The 17,401-nt window shown below is 34.9% G+C and overlaps 1 long non-coding RNA gene across 1 annotated transcript in view; it reads right to left on the bottom strand.

Moving 5' to 3' along the window:
* Positions 1-1,593: 1,593 nt before the first annotated feature.
* The window catches only part of LOC130708101 (uncharacterized), a 241,126-nt gene continuing 225,318 nt past the window's right edge, over positions 1,594-17,401 (bottom strand). The window contains exon 9 of the long non-coding RNA XR_009008134.1: positions 1,594-1,657. This is a non-coding gene — a long non-coding RNA (uncharacterized LOC130708101). The remainder of the gene's footprint in view (positions 1,658-17,401) is intronic.

Here is a 17,401-nt window from a genome sequence, read left to right on the forward strand (position 1 = left end):
AGGACTAAATAAATCCAGCCCCACACAGGCTGTGAGTGAGGCAGGGTAATTTTGGAGGTGACTTTGAATTTATAGCCCTTGGAAAAGCCTCTACACTATAGTGATGCATTAATGGCCATGTTTCAGGTTCTCAATTTATTATGAGGCCAGAGCTCAGAGCGAGGCTTCTTTTGCCTGGATGTGAACTTCTAACAAACTCAAATTCCTCGAATTGTGAAGGATGAGAACAAAATCCAGTTTGTAACTCTTAGAATCTTGCCACAAAATTCCAAGGTTGACTGGAAGTTAGACAAGGTTAGTAATTTTCTGAATGTCCCCCCCCCCTTTTTTCTTAAGCACTTGCTATATATTGAAATTACCTCCTGGGAACAGAATGTTCTCTAAAGCCAAAGAACCAGCCTAGCTAGGCAAATACTCATGTCATCAATTACCATTTTTAAATGTATCAAAAAGCATTCTTTGAAGTAATCCTTCCTCAAATCCTGCTTGAAACTAGATTTAAATAATGAGTAAGTGGATAAATGTCTTGTGGAATTAAATGGATAAAGGGAAAAATGAATTTTGTCATGCATAAAGTTGTTATCTTTAAAGGGATGACTAAGAGGAATTCCTCCTCAAAATGCCAGTACATCCAGATGGAAGTTTGTTAAACCAAGTAATTCCTAACTTATGGCAGGAAAGAGGGTGAGGATTTATGAGAAGCAAGTTTAAATGAAGAAGGGAGCTGAAACCGCCCAGTGGAGACAGAAATGTGCTGTTTATATGCCAATTTTTACATGATCCTTTCTATATCATCTTTCCATTTCTCTTTACTTTTGCCTAGCCTTTTTCATCATAAGGACTATGTCTTACACTCATTTTGAGTTCTGTTAAGCAATTTGATAGCCACTGAGTTTTCTTTTTTGAATGATGAATAAATATAATTATGAATTAAATACAAATTACTTCCAATATTACATAGAACATATCCATATTATCAATAATAATAATCCAAATATTCACATCCTTTTAAAACTGTCATTGATAGAGAAATGATACTATGACAAATAGTTTTTTTTTTCAGTTTTAAATGCCTGTAAAATTAAAGGTAAGCATACTTGTAAACAATGAGCAAAGACTCTGATTAATAATCCAAGTCACTTGAAAGACCCAACTTATTCAAGTAATGTTACTATTGAAGGAGATGATGTAAAAATACATATAACATTGATTGGTATAGAAAATAATTAAACCTATTAAGACATAATCTACAATCACTACCATACACTACCTGGTACATGTTAGAACTTCAACAACTAATTTTTAGCAAAAGAGTTGCATTTAAATAAATTTAGGACTCTAAATGCATGAAATATTAAAACACATATATCAGATTTAGGTGTAGTATATGTATTACTTTGTAGCTTATGAAAAATTCAGAGGTGTGAGTACAAGTTGGAGGCACCGTCATCTCATTTCCCTGTTGGACCTGTTCCACACCGAGCTTACCTAACACTGAACTCAGATTGCCAGAGACTATAACATAAGGAATGTTTTAGACATGCATCCCTTAGCTTACCTTAAATCTTAGATGAAAATCCTCAAGATTTCCTCCTTGTTTATTGCTTTCTTGCTTTTTTCATTTCTCTCTTCCTTCATTTCTTCCTTCTTTCTTTCCCTGTTATGAAGCAATTGTGAAATTCTGAATGTGAACTGATTATTAGATGATTTTATAAGGTTATCTTTAATTTATTTGACGGGACATAATATAATTGTGGTCATGTAGAAGAATGTCATCCTTAGGAGATGCATGCTGAAGTTCTTAGAGATATAGAGCAATGATGTTTGCAATGTATTCTCAGATGATTTCTAAAATGCACACAAACACAGGCGTATAAGAGCAAATTCGCCCAAATGTTAACATGTTTTAAATCTAGGTGGGGAGTACATGGCTGTAAGTTTCTCTCCACTCTTCTGAAGGTTTAAAAGTTTTTATTATGAAAGTTGGAAAAAAGACATAGACCCTGTGATGGCCCATTTTTTGTCAATGTGGTTAGGGTATAGTACCCAGTTATTTAATTAAACATTAATCTAGGTGTTGCTGTGAAGATATTTTATAGATATGATTAATATCTATGATTTGGGTAGACCTGATACAATCAGTTGAAAGGCTTAATAGCAGAACTAAACTGAAGAAGAAATTCTGCTCATGACAGAAGCTTCAGCTCCTGTCCTAGAGTTCTAGCCTACTCTTCCTGACCCCTATGGACTATGGACTTTGTCCTATGGACTTTGGACTTGCCTAGCAGACTCCAAAATCAAGTAAGCCAATTACTTGCAATTAATCTTTTCGTATATAGTTTCTACTGGTTCTGGTCCTCTGGTTGAAACTTGACTGATATAGACCCTTTCCTCCAGGAACTCACTACATAGTTGTGGAGACATATGAATAAAAATAAAAATTAAAGAGAGGTAACTGCTATATTAGAGATTTCCACAGATTTCTATGATAAGCCATAAGAAGGAAATTTAGCTTAGACTGGGGGTAACTTCAGAGAAGGCTGTGTAGCTTCTCCAAGGAGGAGATGCATGATTCAAGATCTGACAACCATGACATAAATGATAAAAAATAAAGGAAGTTATTTTCAGCTATAAAACTAAGTTAGTTTAATAACATAAGAAAGTTAGCTGTAGGAATTAGATACAAACACTGGAAACATTATTTGAATAGGGTCGCATAACTTCATTGAATACCATTTTTCAATGGAATTTTCTAACAGTCAATTAAAAGATGTGAGTTATGGGTAAGAAGTTGTCCTGGCACTTTTGGAGGGAAAATATAGATTCTGATTTTTATGTTTTGTGAGTTTACTATTCAATTAAAAGTAAGTACAGAGGATACTTAAAGTTTGTATTCCCTATGTAGATGGAATGACTACTTCTCAAATAAGATTATTTTTTCATATTTTTAGCACACATTAAATTGTCTTGGTATGACAAATTATCTCTTAAGTCCAATCTATTAATCTACTCTTAAATTGTCCATAGAAATTGTAAATTTACAAGTAGACAATAAATTGCCTAAAACCTAAAGATATGGTTCTTGGCAAAAACTAAATTATACTCCCAGATTTCTTTCTTTACTCCAAAATAGCCACAAAAAGCAAGACTGGAATGGCAGTGTGTAGGTGTACAGAGTAGGGGTGGTAGATTGGATGAAGATAAAAAGACAAAGACTTCTGGTTGCACCCTGAAGAGTAGCATCATCAGTTTCTTTCATGTTCTAAATAAATGATTTAACTTTTGACATTATTAATTTTTGTTAATCTGAGTCATTTTATCTTACTCTTTCCTTATGCGTCCATTTAAGTTTCCATATATGGCCTTCTACTTCTTGTTTGAAAACCACTGTTGCTGTGAATGTAAAACTTTTTTCCAAAATTTTGTTTTGTGATGCAAACTTTCCAGATCCATTTAATCAAAATTTTAATCAAAGCATAGTTAGTTTGCTTCAATGATACAAACGTGAGCTGTGTTTATGAAGGAAGTCTAAACATTCAGATGTCTTTAGTCTAGGAACTAAATGAAAATTGAGAGAACAATTTATTGGCAAAAGTTCGTTTTGTCTAAGCTATATGCAAAACAACCCACAACTTTGTTTTTATTCATCCATTGTTCAATCATAGAAAACTTTCATGGGAACCTAAAGCAAAAAATGCTGAAATAAAGTATATATTTGGAAGAATCAACTGTACATGAATATGGAATGCCAAAAGCAATCCAAATGGTTTTATGCATACCCTTTACAAGCAGAAGAATTTCTAAAGGAAAGATAATACAGAAGAGTATTACATGCAGAGAAGTGAGACCAAAGCAGTAGAACAAATTTAGCAATCTGGGTTCAGTTCCCTAGAACAGGACACATGTCAAATTGATTTTGGAAATCTACTCAAGCTTAAAGGCTGGCTAAGTCCATCCTGCTTTTACACTGTCAGATTCTTAGAAAAGGCATTTTCAAGACAATACACTGAGCTTGCAAGAGAGAAAAATATACCCAGAATGTCAACAGGCCAAGTAGATAGGTGATTTAATAACCTGTGCTTTTAAATGAACAATAATAACAGAAATGATGAAAACAATTTTTTAAAGCTAAAAAAAACCTAAAATATTTTTCATAAAGACCATGATGCATTAAGTATGTTTGGGGGATTAAGTATGTTGTACTGCCAAAACAACAACAATCAACAAAACTTTTGGTTCCTGCTTAGCTTTAAAAATGAAAACTAAATCATGATTTTTTTTTCCAGCTTATGAAAATCCAGTGCAGATTTAGTTTTTGAAAGCATTATAAAGAACCAACAATTCCAAACATTTCCCTCCCCTGCCGTTTCTTCTCCCAAGTTTGGTCAGGAGGCACATTCAACGTGCTGCACATCGTCACTTTATCTAGAAAGACTTGTCCCATGGGTGTGAGGCAGAAGAAATAATTGTTGAAGTCAGGAATGGCCTATGTCCCCACCCTTGTGATTAACTCCAACAAGAAGGGACGTGGCAACAGCAGATCCTGGAAAACTTAAACTTGAGATAGAAAACGTGCCCTTGTTTTTCTCAACAGATTGCTAGAATGGTGCCAAATGATCCTGTAATTTGGTAAAGGAGACCAGGAGAGCAGAGTAGGAAACAGCAGCAAAAAGGAGAAAAATCTACATTTCTCAAATATTCTTTTTGTAATTTAGAGTATTGTCTGATTACTTTTAGAGTGTCAGAATAAACTTTTGTTAGGGTTTTTTTTCTTAGTTAATATTCTGTCTGCTTTTTTTTAATGTTTACTTTTTCTAGAAGAATATTGAAAGTGTATTATATATTTGTAATCAAATCAAACAAAACAAGTTAAAACTTTAATGAATTACTTAAAAGGTAAGAGACTCTGTGGGAAGTTACAAACATCTGAAGAGACTGAATGAAATTCAAAAGCAGTTTCTCTACAGCAATAATCATATTAACTTGAGATGGTGAAGAAGAGCATAGATATCCAGAAGAGACTTTTTCAGGCTTAAATATGATCTTTATGAAGTGTGCTACAGTAATTCAAAATAAACTTTTGTCATTTTTTTTTCATTGCTAGTATTATTTTTTTATAGAAATAGCTAATTTTCTGTGTTCCATATTACTCTCATTGAAATGTGAGAATGAAAATCGCTGCATACCATATATACAAGTATGCAGAAAAACATCTATTTTCACCTATTACTACTTAAATAAATATATAGCTATCATCACTGCAACAGTGAATTCAAATGTGGAAATAAATCCTCGAAGTTTTAACAACTTATAGTGCCTCAGAGACTTCCCTGGTGGTCCAGTGGTTAAGACTCTGCACTTCCACTGCAGGGGGTGTGAGTTCGATCCCTGGTCAGGAAACTAAGATCCCACATGATGTGCGGTACAGTCACAAAAAAAAAGAGAGAGAGAGAAAGAACCTTTATTTAAGCTCCACACCTTATACAAACAAACAAAAAAGATAGTGCTTCATATATTACAAAATATTTTCCTATCCATTTATTAAACATCTGGCATCAAATTTTGTAAGACTGAACAGATGAGAAACAGGTTTAGAGAAGTCAAGTAACTTGGTCAAGGTGAATGTAGCTAAGTTAAGGCAAATAGAACTTAAACCATGTTACATTCCTTTGAGTCCATTGCTCTTGACATTATGTCTTGATTCCCTTCTAGTCATTCAGTCCAGACTAATCAACTAATAGGTTAACATTTAGCTTCTGCTCATCTACTTATAGTAACAGGATGATCATTAACCCACATACACCGACCATTTTCATTTTTGAACAGCTTAACTGGGAGTAATTTCTTCCTTCCATTAAAATGCTGATTTTAGTTCTGTATTCTGGCGTTATGCAGAATAAGTCTAAACCATTTTACCACATCACCTCTTCAGTTATTTCACAATAGTTGATAAAATTCAAGGGAGGGACCAAGATGGATGATACTACAAAACTGGCAGAAGAAATGGACACATGGAGGACAAGTGGACCAAAGTGACCTTTCAGAGCTCCTTGGAAATGATTGTGAAACTACAGGTCAAGGACATCAAAAGAAAGGACAAGGTGAGGGTAGGACTAGTACCCATAAGTATATTCAGTAATTTATTCAACCTATTGAACACTCTATCAGCCAAGGAAAGTGTTAGGGACAGGGAGGAGGAGAAAAGATATAAAAACAATACATGATCTGAATCCAAAGAGAATAGGATATATTCTAGGAATATATTCTAGGAATAGGATATATAACATAGTTCATATAACATAGTTATATGAAGTTTAGTGAGGTTAAAGAGCTTGATCCAAGTTACCCAGGCAGTATAGTTTAGATCCAGATTTGAAAGTATGGCTCAGTTCCAAAGTTCGTGCCTTTTTCACTATATCTTGAGAATGTACGCTGAGCGTTTCTAACAGAAGGAACTTTTCCGTAATGTCAAACAACGTCAATAACTAGTTAGACAACTTGGAATTGGGGCCATATTTAGTAAATTTTAAAAATAAATGTAACCAGAGTTTAATTAGCAGTATTGCAGATGAAATGAAAAGATATAAACTTCATACTGTGATTTTTTTAACAAATTCAGAGGTGGATAAAAGGAGACAATTGGGGTAGAATTATACAGGAAAACATTATCAAAGAAAGACAGCTATCTCCCTTTCTCCCTCTGTCTCTCTGTCTCTTTCTCTGTTGCTCTGTCTCTTTCTCTGTCTCTCTCTGTTTCTATCTCTCTCCCTCTCCCTCTCTCTCTCTCTTTCTCTTTATGTGTTTGCCATTAGAAGAAGCCTTATGAACTTCATGTACTTATGGCAGGATTCCTCACCATCAGCTCTGTTGACTTCTTGGACCTGATATTTCCTTGTTGTAGGCGCTGGCTGGTCTATGAATGTTAGTATGTTTAGCAGCGTTCCTAGCCCTCCCCCCCAACCCCAGTAGATGCCAGTAGCACTACCTCCCCAGTCCTGAAAATAAAAAAACATCTTCACACATTGGCAAATGTCCCCAAGGGGACAAAATTGCTCTCCCTGCCCCTAATTGAAAAGCACTGCTTTAAAGCAATGAGAATGCACAGGGGAATGCATTCTCAACATAACAACTAGAAAATGATGTAACTTATGGAGAAATAGCGTGGAGGAAGTCGCTCTTAGAAGGTAGGAAAGGGGATGACAAAAGGAAGGATGAGTGAAGATAGGGGCTTGGTGCCAGTGTACTCATACCTCTAGTTTTTAACCAGAGAAGTAAAAGTAGAACACAATTAAAAATGAGAAGGTGGTTTGATGTTAGTGGACTTTTAGTGGTTTGATAAAGAATATAATTAAGGCTTTGCAAAAATAACTTGCCAAGAAAGACTGAGGGAGCAGCTGAGGTTGAATAATAACCTGAAATGGTGCCAATCAGCAAGCTGATGAAATATTCCAAAGCAATGTTCAGCCTCCAGAGAGTCAATGAATAGAAAACAAATGTGAGATCTATCAGTGTTTGAGGGTTTAAAGGGGCAGGTGTGGCTCTGGAGTAAGTTGGACAGAATTTAGATCCCAGAACAGAATGGAGGTAAAATGATTGATTAGATCCAGGCTCGAGTATCAAGAAGAGGGGAAGTGAGGGCAGGAAAACCAGGAAAAAAAGCAGAGGAATATTAATGGATTGGAGGTTTTGATCAATTTCAAAGGTATGCCTCATGTAACAAAGTGGGACAAGTGAAATTCTAAAACGGAATGTAATTATTCAAAGGATTGGATGTATGTATATCCATGGAAGGAAGAGAGCCCTGCTGATGCAGAAGTACAAATGGGATCTGTGCGTTAGATATATACTGTCTTGAGTGTGTAGGTACTCCCCTTGCTAATCACATACATATAGCCCCCCCTTATCCACAGGGGTACATTCCAAGAGCTCCAGTGGATTCCTGAAACCATGGATAGCACCAAATCCTATATGTATATTATGTCTTTAGCATATATATATACACACACACACACACACATATATATATATATATATATATATATATATATATATAATAAAGTTTAATTTATAATTTGGGTACAGTAAAAGACTAACAACAATAAGTAATAATAAAATAGAACAATATACTGTAATAAAAGTTATGTGAGTGGGGTCTCTGTCTCTCTCAAAATATCTTGTTTTACAAATTTAATGCTTTTTCCATCTTAACTAAGCACTTATACACTGCGACCATAACTTTTGCATAGCAAAACTAGCACAAATTTCTTTTTCTTTCTTCACAATTTAATGAGTAGAATATTCCTTCCTACTGTAGATCTTAGCAACCTCAGCATACGAATTTTTTTCTTTATTGTCAGGAACTTTCACCTTTTCAATTAAGGGAAAGACTTTACAGCTTTTCTTTGGCTTATCTGAATTGCCAGTATCTCTACTCTTGCACTTTGGGACCATTATTAAGTAAAATAAGGGTTACTTGAACACAAGCACCACAATACTGTGACAGTAGATATGATCACCAAGAAGGCTACTAAGTGACTAACGAGTGAGATGCCCTGGACGAAGGGAGGGATGATTCACATCCTGGGCAGGACTGTGAGAAATTTGATAATACTATTCAGAACAGCATACAATTTAAAACTTTTGCATTGTTGTATTTCTGGAATTTTTTATTTAATATTTTTGGACCTCAGTTGATGGTGGTAGCTGAAACCTCAGAAAACAAACTTCAGATAAGGGAGGACTACTGTATATGGATATATACAATTTATCTATGTATGTATGTATGTATGTATCTATCTATCTATCTATCATCTGTCTATCTATCCGTCATCTACCATCCATCTTTCTTTCTACCTAGTTAACATTTTAGAGTTTTGTTTTGTTAAAAAAAAAAATTGATTTCTCGTATCATGGTGAAGGAGAGTAAATGTATATCTATAATCTATATGTTAATCAAGAACGACTCATTAAATGTAAGAAAGAGCTAATTTATTTTTATCTTCCACTGTCCCTTTAAACTTGTACAGAGGGGAGTATTTTCCTTCTGCTACTGGATGAAGCCTTGATGAGGAACCCATGCATTTCTAGCCACTTTTAGGTAGTGTAACATCCTTTGGTCCCTTTAAGTTGCAAACACAATTTCATTATTTCAGTAAATTAATGTATCCCATCACATATATTAATTGACATTTTAAATTTTTATTCAAGATAATTTGCCTTCCCATTTCTCTGTCATTTAGGGCAAGCCTCAGGAGGGCTTCTAGCTATTAGAAAAATGAACCCTTCTGGGCTGCACTGTCCTTGTCATTCAATTCTACTTCCACTACTAGATGCTACTTCTAATCCCTCTGGGGTTGGTGTGAGGGGAGGGAAGATGAAAAAGGAAGCTAAGAAAAGTTCCTCCTTGACTGGTACTAGTACATGCAGGGTTCATGTATCCTTTGCCTAAAAGATATTTAAAGCTATGGTTTCTCTTACAGGGTCCTTTGTGAGTTCCTTGAAGGTAACTTAGTGGTATCCATGGACTATAGTTCCTATGATGGGAATGATGCCACCTTTCTGTTGCTTTGCCACTAGGGATCCCCTTTAGCTTATACCTCCAGGAGCCACTTACTGTTGTAATCTTCTGTTTATAGGAGACAGCTCTTTGGGGAGGCGCCATTTTGTATGACCCACAGGATAATGTTTCTTCTGCATGTGTCACACCTAGTCCGTGGGTTTCATGCACTTTAACCTGCCTGTTCCGAGTTACAAGTGCAGTTACTTTCCAGCTGCAACAACCTACTAGGCTGCCAAGAATGCTTTGTCTTCTTTAGGCAAGAGTCAACTCAGTGTCTCCCACTGGAGGGAATACCTGTCATGATTACTTAATGCATCTATTAAAAATCTCTTCTCACTAGGCTTGGGATGATTTCTCAATCATCCCACCTCTACCCGTTGCCTTTGTGGGAAGGAACAGTGAGTGTCCCAGAACAACAATCTTCCTTACAAAATATCCATTCTCTTGACCCTTCAACTATCCCCACTCTACTGACACTTTATTATCTTTAATCTGAGTAAGGATTTTCTGAGTCGGGAGCCCAAGTATTGTGTAGTTAGAATTTCATTGAAATTTAATTCTAGTTTAGTGAATCATATTTATGATTCACAGTTTTATGAGTTATCTTCTATAACTGATACTTCAGTTGAAAACTTAATTTAACATATTGCTTTTATATATAAAAGAGAAAATGGGTAGAGAGATGTATATACATCTCTGACTTGATTATTACTACACTTAGGGAAATAGACATTACTACAGGGTGATGCAATTATAATACACTGGGGGAGAGAACATAAACAATTAAATATAACAGTAATCTCCTGAATCCATTTCTGTACTCTATTCACAACGAAGGAACAAATGGGTTTGGTCCAGCTTTCAGACTCTGGAAAACTTCAATGAGGCTATATACTCAGTTGGATTACCTGAAATGCATAGACCCACTTTGAAAGACAACAATTGTATATCAGGATCTATTAGAGAAAATCGTAGACAATTATCCAAAGTGCTTTTTACGCATGTTATTTAATACTTATATCAATAGCATTGTACTTGGGAGATAAGGAATTTGAAACCTTGAGAAATAAAGTCAGACTCTCACTTCTGATACTGTGCTCTTTCCCCTCCCCTATATTGGTCTCTGAAAAGGAGGTATTATTAACTTCTTATAGGCTCCAGCCCAAACATAACTGATCTCTGAGCTGGTATTATTTAAATCACAGGCTTAGTCTAACTCAATAGGGATAAATTTTTGCAGGACTTCAGGAAGGTGATTTTTGGGAGACTTATCAATTCTAAATTTAAAATTCTTCGTGTGTGTGTGTATGTGTGTGTGTGTGTGTGTGTGTGTTGAGAGAGATGATGAATAAGGAGATCCTGATGGCAGACAAAATATACAGGGAATTGACTCTACAACTGGTCTTAGTTTTATTGCATTAGTGGGTATTTACCTTTTTCCTCTCCTGTAGAACAAGGTATTATCACCATTAATAAATAGTTCTATTTACTGTTGCTTATTGTGGGTAAACTTGGTGTGAACACACTCTCACTTCCTATAAGTCAAAAAGACTTTCAGAACTGTACAAGACTAAACAGAACCACAGGATATATTTAAAGAATATGAAATGGAAGATACTGTCTCCACAAACATTGATGACATTTAAAACCTGCTGAGAGGTGGAGTATTTACTCCATGAATTCCTTGAGTGCCAGATTTATTGTCTTCAATAGCTCAATATTCTCATTCAACTTGAAATGTAGAGTCACACTCAGTCTAAACCCCTTCATTCAATGCTCTCTGCTTTCTGAAATCCAGATTCAATTTATGTCACTTTCCACAACGATTTTTCTCTTCTGAAGTGTTTCCTAAATTAAATAAGTGATGTTTCCCCCTTTTATTTCCTTCAATGCAAGATGAAGAAATACCTGGAAAAAGCAACCAACCTGGGAATTGTTTTACAAACATGCACTAACCCATCATTGTCCTTCAGGAGATGTAGGAATTATAGAATTTGGCATGTTTATACCTCTATGAATAATGAATTTTTAAAAAAGCATAATGTATTCAAACTTATATGAGAAATTACATTTTTGTAGATTGTACCCTGACTGGGAAACATCATATAAGGTTGTTTTAGTCTGAAATCACATTTTCACCTAGTTGTAGTTAAGGGTGCTTTGGTCTTGTCTTTTTATTATTTCATCTTTTTTGATGATTTTTAAGACTCTGCATTATTCAAAAAAGTTAAATCAATTGTAAATTTTATACTTGAGATTTGGGGAATACTGATATCATTCTGTCACAGTGCCCGAAGAGTTCACCACATAAGAGAAGAGTTTAAAACCTTAGGTGTTATAAGAGATGGTTTTAAGAAACAAGCCAGAGCAGTCTCTTCAATAACAGTTTAAAAATATTTTGTTTAATTAGTTTTATATACTCAAAATTCTATCCCTCAGAATGTACCTTATAGGAATTAGAGCAATTTTATGAGAGGACAAATGTGGAGGAATATTTATTACAGTATTGTTCATTGTGGAAAAGAGAAAAATAAAATAAATGCTCACTCACTTGTAAGAGTAAAATTGAATAAATTACAGCACATTCACAGTGTAAAGCCATTTAAAAATAATTACAACTATAGCAGTTGAATTGAAGGCATATCTACAATATATTGTTAAATGATAAAGGCAAATTTCAGAAAACATAATTTTATTTTGGCTCAATAATTTAAAATGTCTTTTTTAATGTGTCCTTGGGCTTCTTGGGGAAAAATAAATCTGTTTGAAGATGTTAATAAAAATAGAAGTGTGCTTGCAAGGGCATTCATGTAGTCTATAATTTATCATTTTCTTTGTCAAATCACATTTCTCAGTTTGATTTCTACGCAATTGTTTGATATATCTTTACATCACACCTGGTTAGATTGGAGAGTAGTCATTAGTAATTTCATGATGATCATTTTCAGTGTGATAGTGTGATGTTCTAATGCAGAGATATGGCAATTTTCTTTGCTTTGAAGTCTGCTTTGTTTGATATAAATAGTTAATCCAGCTTTCTTTTGGTTATTGTTTGCATATGCATGATGTACCATTTTCCATCTGACAGTCTTTCAACTGATATGTTTAACCTTTTATATTTAACATAACTGTTAAAATGTTTAGATTTAAAGCTGCCATTTTATAACTTATTTTCTGCTTGTTCCCTCTGCTATTCATTTTTTTTTTTTTACTGTCATTTGAGCTTTATTTGTGTTTTTAACGATATCTCTTTTTTGTAGTTACTTTTATCACTTGCTCTAGGGTTATATTATACATACTTAACTTTTTTTTTTAGCACCTTTATTGGAGTATAATTGTTTTACAATGGTGTGTTAGTTTCTGCTGTATAACAAAGTGAATCAGCTACACATATACATACATCTCCATACATCCTCATACTTAACTTTTGATACTCAATTACAATCAATGTTTTGCCACTTCAAGTGGAATGCAAAAGGCTTACCAGCATCAAGGGCCCTTTATCCTGCTATGTTTATTTTGAATTGTCTTATGTATTACATCTACATACAATGAAAATCCCATAACAATGTCTAAATTTCCTTCATTGTCAAACACATTTTAAAAAGTCAAGAGGAGGATATTAGTCTTTCACAGTCACCCAGTATTCATCATTGCTGTTGCTTTGCTTTCATTACTGATGTTCCAGATTTCCCTCTAGTATAATTTCACTTCTGTCTAAGTAACTACCTTCAATAATACTTTTAGTGGATATCTGCAATCAATTAATTTTCTTTTTTTTTTTTTTTTAAATAAGGATATATCTTTGTTTAACCTTCATTCCTCAATGATATTTTCACCGGATATAAAATTCTGAGCTGACAGTCTTTTCTTTCAGCATTTAAAAATACTGTTCTATTTCCTTGGGTCTCTATATTTTCTGATGAGAAACTGGACTCCATTCAAATCCCTATTGTCTAGAATACAATCCAAAATTACTCAGTGTATGAAAAATCAGGAAGATCTCAGTTTGCGTGAGAAAACAGCAATCAACATATGCCCTTTATTATACAAAACCTAGATAATAGGCAAACAAAAAAGAGTTAAAAGGACTGCTTAGGGTGAAGGAATGGAATACATCTCTTTAGATGCTTCTGAGATGAATCTACAAATAGATAAAGTAGTGACTAATGGTATGTGTGAATGTGAGTAGGTTTCCAATATAGTGATACAGTAGTCATCATTTATAAACAAAATAACTATTTTCTGCTTGAAAAGTTTTCATTCTATTAAATTAACAAGTTTACTTTCTATTAAGATCCATGCTGTGATCACCTTTCATCAGAAAGTTTCCATCGACCCAAGTTAGGTAGAATAATGATCACATGGATGTCCTTATACTCAGACCTTCAATTTTCTTGGTCACTGGAGAATATTCTCATTTTAGATATATTTTTTTCCATAAGAAAACCAACATGTTTTCGAGAAATGTAAAAACCTTTTCTCTGCTACACTAAGGCTTAAAACAAAATGTGGAAGAATACTATATTATATGTTATAAAAATAGAATTTTAAACCTGGAAGTGCATTAATGTTCACTTAATTTTGTCCCCTTCTTTTGGTGATAAGCAAATAGGAACTTGAGTGAATAAGTAGGATGCCCGAGATGGTACAGTAACCTAATAATAGAGTCAGACTAGAACTCTGGTTCTTTTTTCCTAGTATTAGCTCAATAGAGTGTTTAGAGGGTTTCCAAAAAGGAATATTCCATCAGCATACAGAATAAAGCTTAACATCTGATGGATATGAAATTGATTTTTTAAAAAGGCCCACTTTTACAATAGCCACAGCAGCTGTATTTTGTTAACACTATTTTTTGTAAGTAAAGAGAACAGGACATAATGGAAAAAGCATATATTTGGGCCCACATACCTCTGAGTTCAAACCAATTTACCAACCTTTAATAACTATAGAGTATTTTTTCTGAACTTGAATAAAGGGGTAAATTAAACTTGTTCCAAATGAAGAATTGAGATTGGAAGCTAGCAGTATGTTTGGCACATTCAGTAGTGATGTGTTTTTTACCTTTTTTAGCTGAAATGTCATTTAATGAGATGCCCATGTAATTTAATAATTGTGTAGCCTAACCAATTATATAATGCAATTATAAAAAAAAACTTAACAAGATCAAACCAATCTAAATAATTCATATTTTATTTAAAAATTCACATATGACTACCAATGTTCATTGCATTTACCACTTTTTTGTTATCATATCCTAAAAACTAATAAGCTGATATATCAAACATTAAGACTGATGACACAGACGTGATTTCCAGGCATTATCTCCAAAGGCGTGTCTTCGTTAAGCAGGATGTGGAAATGTTTTTTTAAAGGTGAGAAGAAGGTCTTAAAACAATAAAACTGAAAGAGGAAAAGCTAAAATTCCTGACACAGCTCTTGGGAAAGGGATGGTAAGGTCTGAATATGAGATGGGAAGGATCAGGTGAATCCACTGACTTCTCATGTGTGAGAAAATGTGCCCCACCAGATTCTCCTGCTGATTCACATATTCTGGATTAATAGTATTTTTCTAATTTTGTGCACCGCACGAAGAGAAATATAGTAGCACAGATGTGTGAAATCAGCAACTGCTCAACTTATTTGTGATCACTGAAATTAATTTTCCCATTAGTCTGCTCATTAGTCTGCTTAAGATGAAAGTGCATGCTTTATTGTGCACAGCCAATATACTTCTAGGCCTTCAGCAAGTGAGAGGAAAGGAGAGGAAGGAAGGAGAAAGGAAAACTTTCTGAAAACTGGGCTCCACTATCTGGGGATAGAGGAGGGACCAGGTCAAGCAGAGGAAGTCTCCCTCTGCTCCAGGATGTAGCTACAATCGCAAGGCAGGAACTTGCTCATTTGCATTCATTTTCTAGTCCTATTCAGCTTCTCACACATTCTAAGAGCAGGGATCAGTAACAGGTAGGTTGTGAGGGCTCCTCTCTTACTCCATCTTTACTAATGGAGTACTAGGGCTTGATACTATCTGAAGTTGCTACAAAAATGATCGGTATTTTTGAAATCCCACCCCTGGGATTTCAGGGACATTGAGGAGACCAGGCTTGTCTTAGGCCAACCTATTGTGTAGAATGTGTTGTTTTTCTTACACCTTGTTTGCATGCAATTCCTGTGACAGTATGAATATCTTGCTAAAAGTTCCTGCCCTGTCTTTGCTATGACCCCTTCCTCTGGCAGAGGCCACATGCCTCAAACTCAACTTCATCTCTTACTTCTATCCACTCCACCATGAATAATTGTTCTTTCACTGGTCTGGTTGATCTCTTTTGGATATTTGTAAGACAACCAAGTGTGATTATATTCATAACATAACCTTTAGACCCAGGGCACTGTTTTTAGAAATATACCTTAGATCTGATATACCCTCTTTCTTCTTTCCTGTCAGCATGGCAAGGAATATTGACTTTCTGTACTTGCTACACCCACCATCTACCCAGTCCCTATAAATCCACATGCGAGAACTCATAATGAATTGTGATGAGAATGTACAGTCCTTACCAGTTTATAAATAAAAATGAAGTGGTATTTTCATTCATATCCCAAATGCAATAACTTTAATCCTCTTTCTATTCTTTAAGCAGGAATTCCAGACTTTTTCACATGATCTTCTACCTAAATATTGCCCTGAACGTACCCAAGTTACTTGTCCTTGTTGGTGATTCCATCTTTCCTTAATTCATGCTTACTTCTACTTGATTAGAGAACAGGGAAGAATGTGTCTCAGTCAAATCCTCCACATGATTAGAAAATGATGGATATCATATGAGGTTTTGTCTGGAACAAAGTTTGCAATGATTTCTCATTTCAGAGGAAGGAGAAGGAGTCCAGATTCCCAGATCTTCTCAGACTTTTTCCAACAACTCTCTGATTACTACCCACAGCACACTTTTGTACTCCGTTAGAAAGCTCTCTCTGAGTAATGTGACCACGTGTCCCTTTTTGCTCAGGAAACCCTGATGTATCATATTACTCTCAAAAGTGTCTCTGTATGGACAGTAAATTATAGTTCAGAGTTTAGAGTCTCTGAAAATCCACATAGAAGAAAAATACTTAGCATCCCTGCATTCTCTTCCCACTTATGATCCAGGCTGCTTTTCCTCTCTGCTTTGGCTTGTCCATCAAAAAGACACCAGCTACTCTCTGTATTCCAAAACTGCATTGGAATTGCTGGTCCACAAATGACAATCCCTCTAGTATCTATTGCACGTAGGTTTTAAAGTTTTCTTCACAAATCTTTACTCTCTTTTTTCAAAGGCCTCGTGAATAAGACACACTGGTTCTAAAACATGCAGCATTTTCCCCAAAATGAATTACATGTATGGGTTCTACCGTCTCCCCCAGAACCAGGGCTCCCCTCAAAAGTCTGGTTCTAGAAGATGATCCACTATAGTCTTTTCCTGTAACCTGGCTTCAATAAGAGCACTTCTTTTCTAAAAATGGGTTTTGATATATTAGAATCTCCATATATATAAATATTTGTTGTGAATTCATGCCTCAGGAGTCTCCTCCAACTTTCTGTGAATTCATGCGTGTCAATATATACAAGGGGAAGAGTGTGACTCAGCTCCATTTACATTCAGTGTTCAAAACACAGTGTTATGTTGAGAGGAGGGAGGCCGCTACCAACATATGCTCTTGCCCAACACATGGTAGCTTTATTTAAAAGTATAGAAAGAGTTATGCTTAAGAGGAAAATTAAAACAAACAAAACAGACTACATCTGGAATAGCATGCCTCTTATCAGCTTCACGAAAGGAAATAACAGTCATTGAAAATTAAAAA

This window comes from Balaenoptera acutorostrata, chromosome 4 (genome assembly GCF_949987535.1).
Source record: "Balaenoptera acutorostrata chromosome 4, mBalAcu1.1, whole genome shotgun sequence".
In the NCBI taxonomy this organism is placed as follows: domain Eukaryota; kingdom Metazoa; phylum Chordata; class Mammalia; order Artiodactyla; family Balaenopteridae; genus Balaenoptera; species Balaenoptera acutorostrata.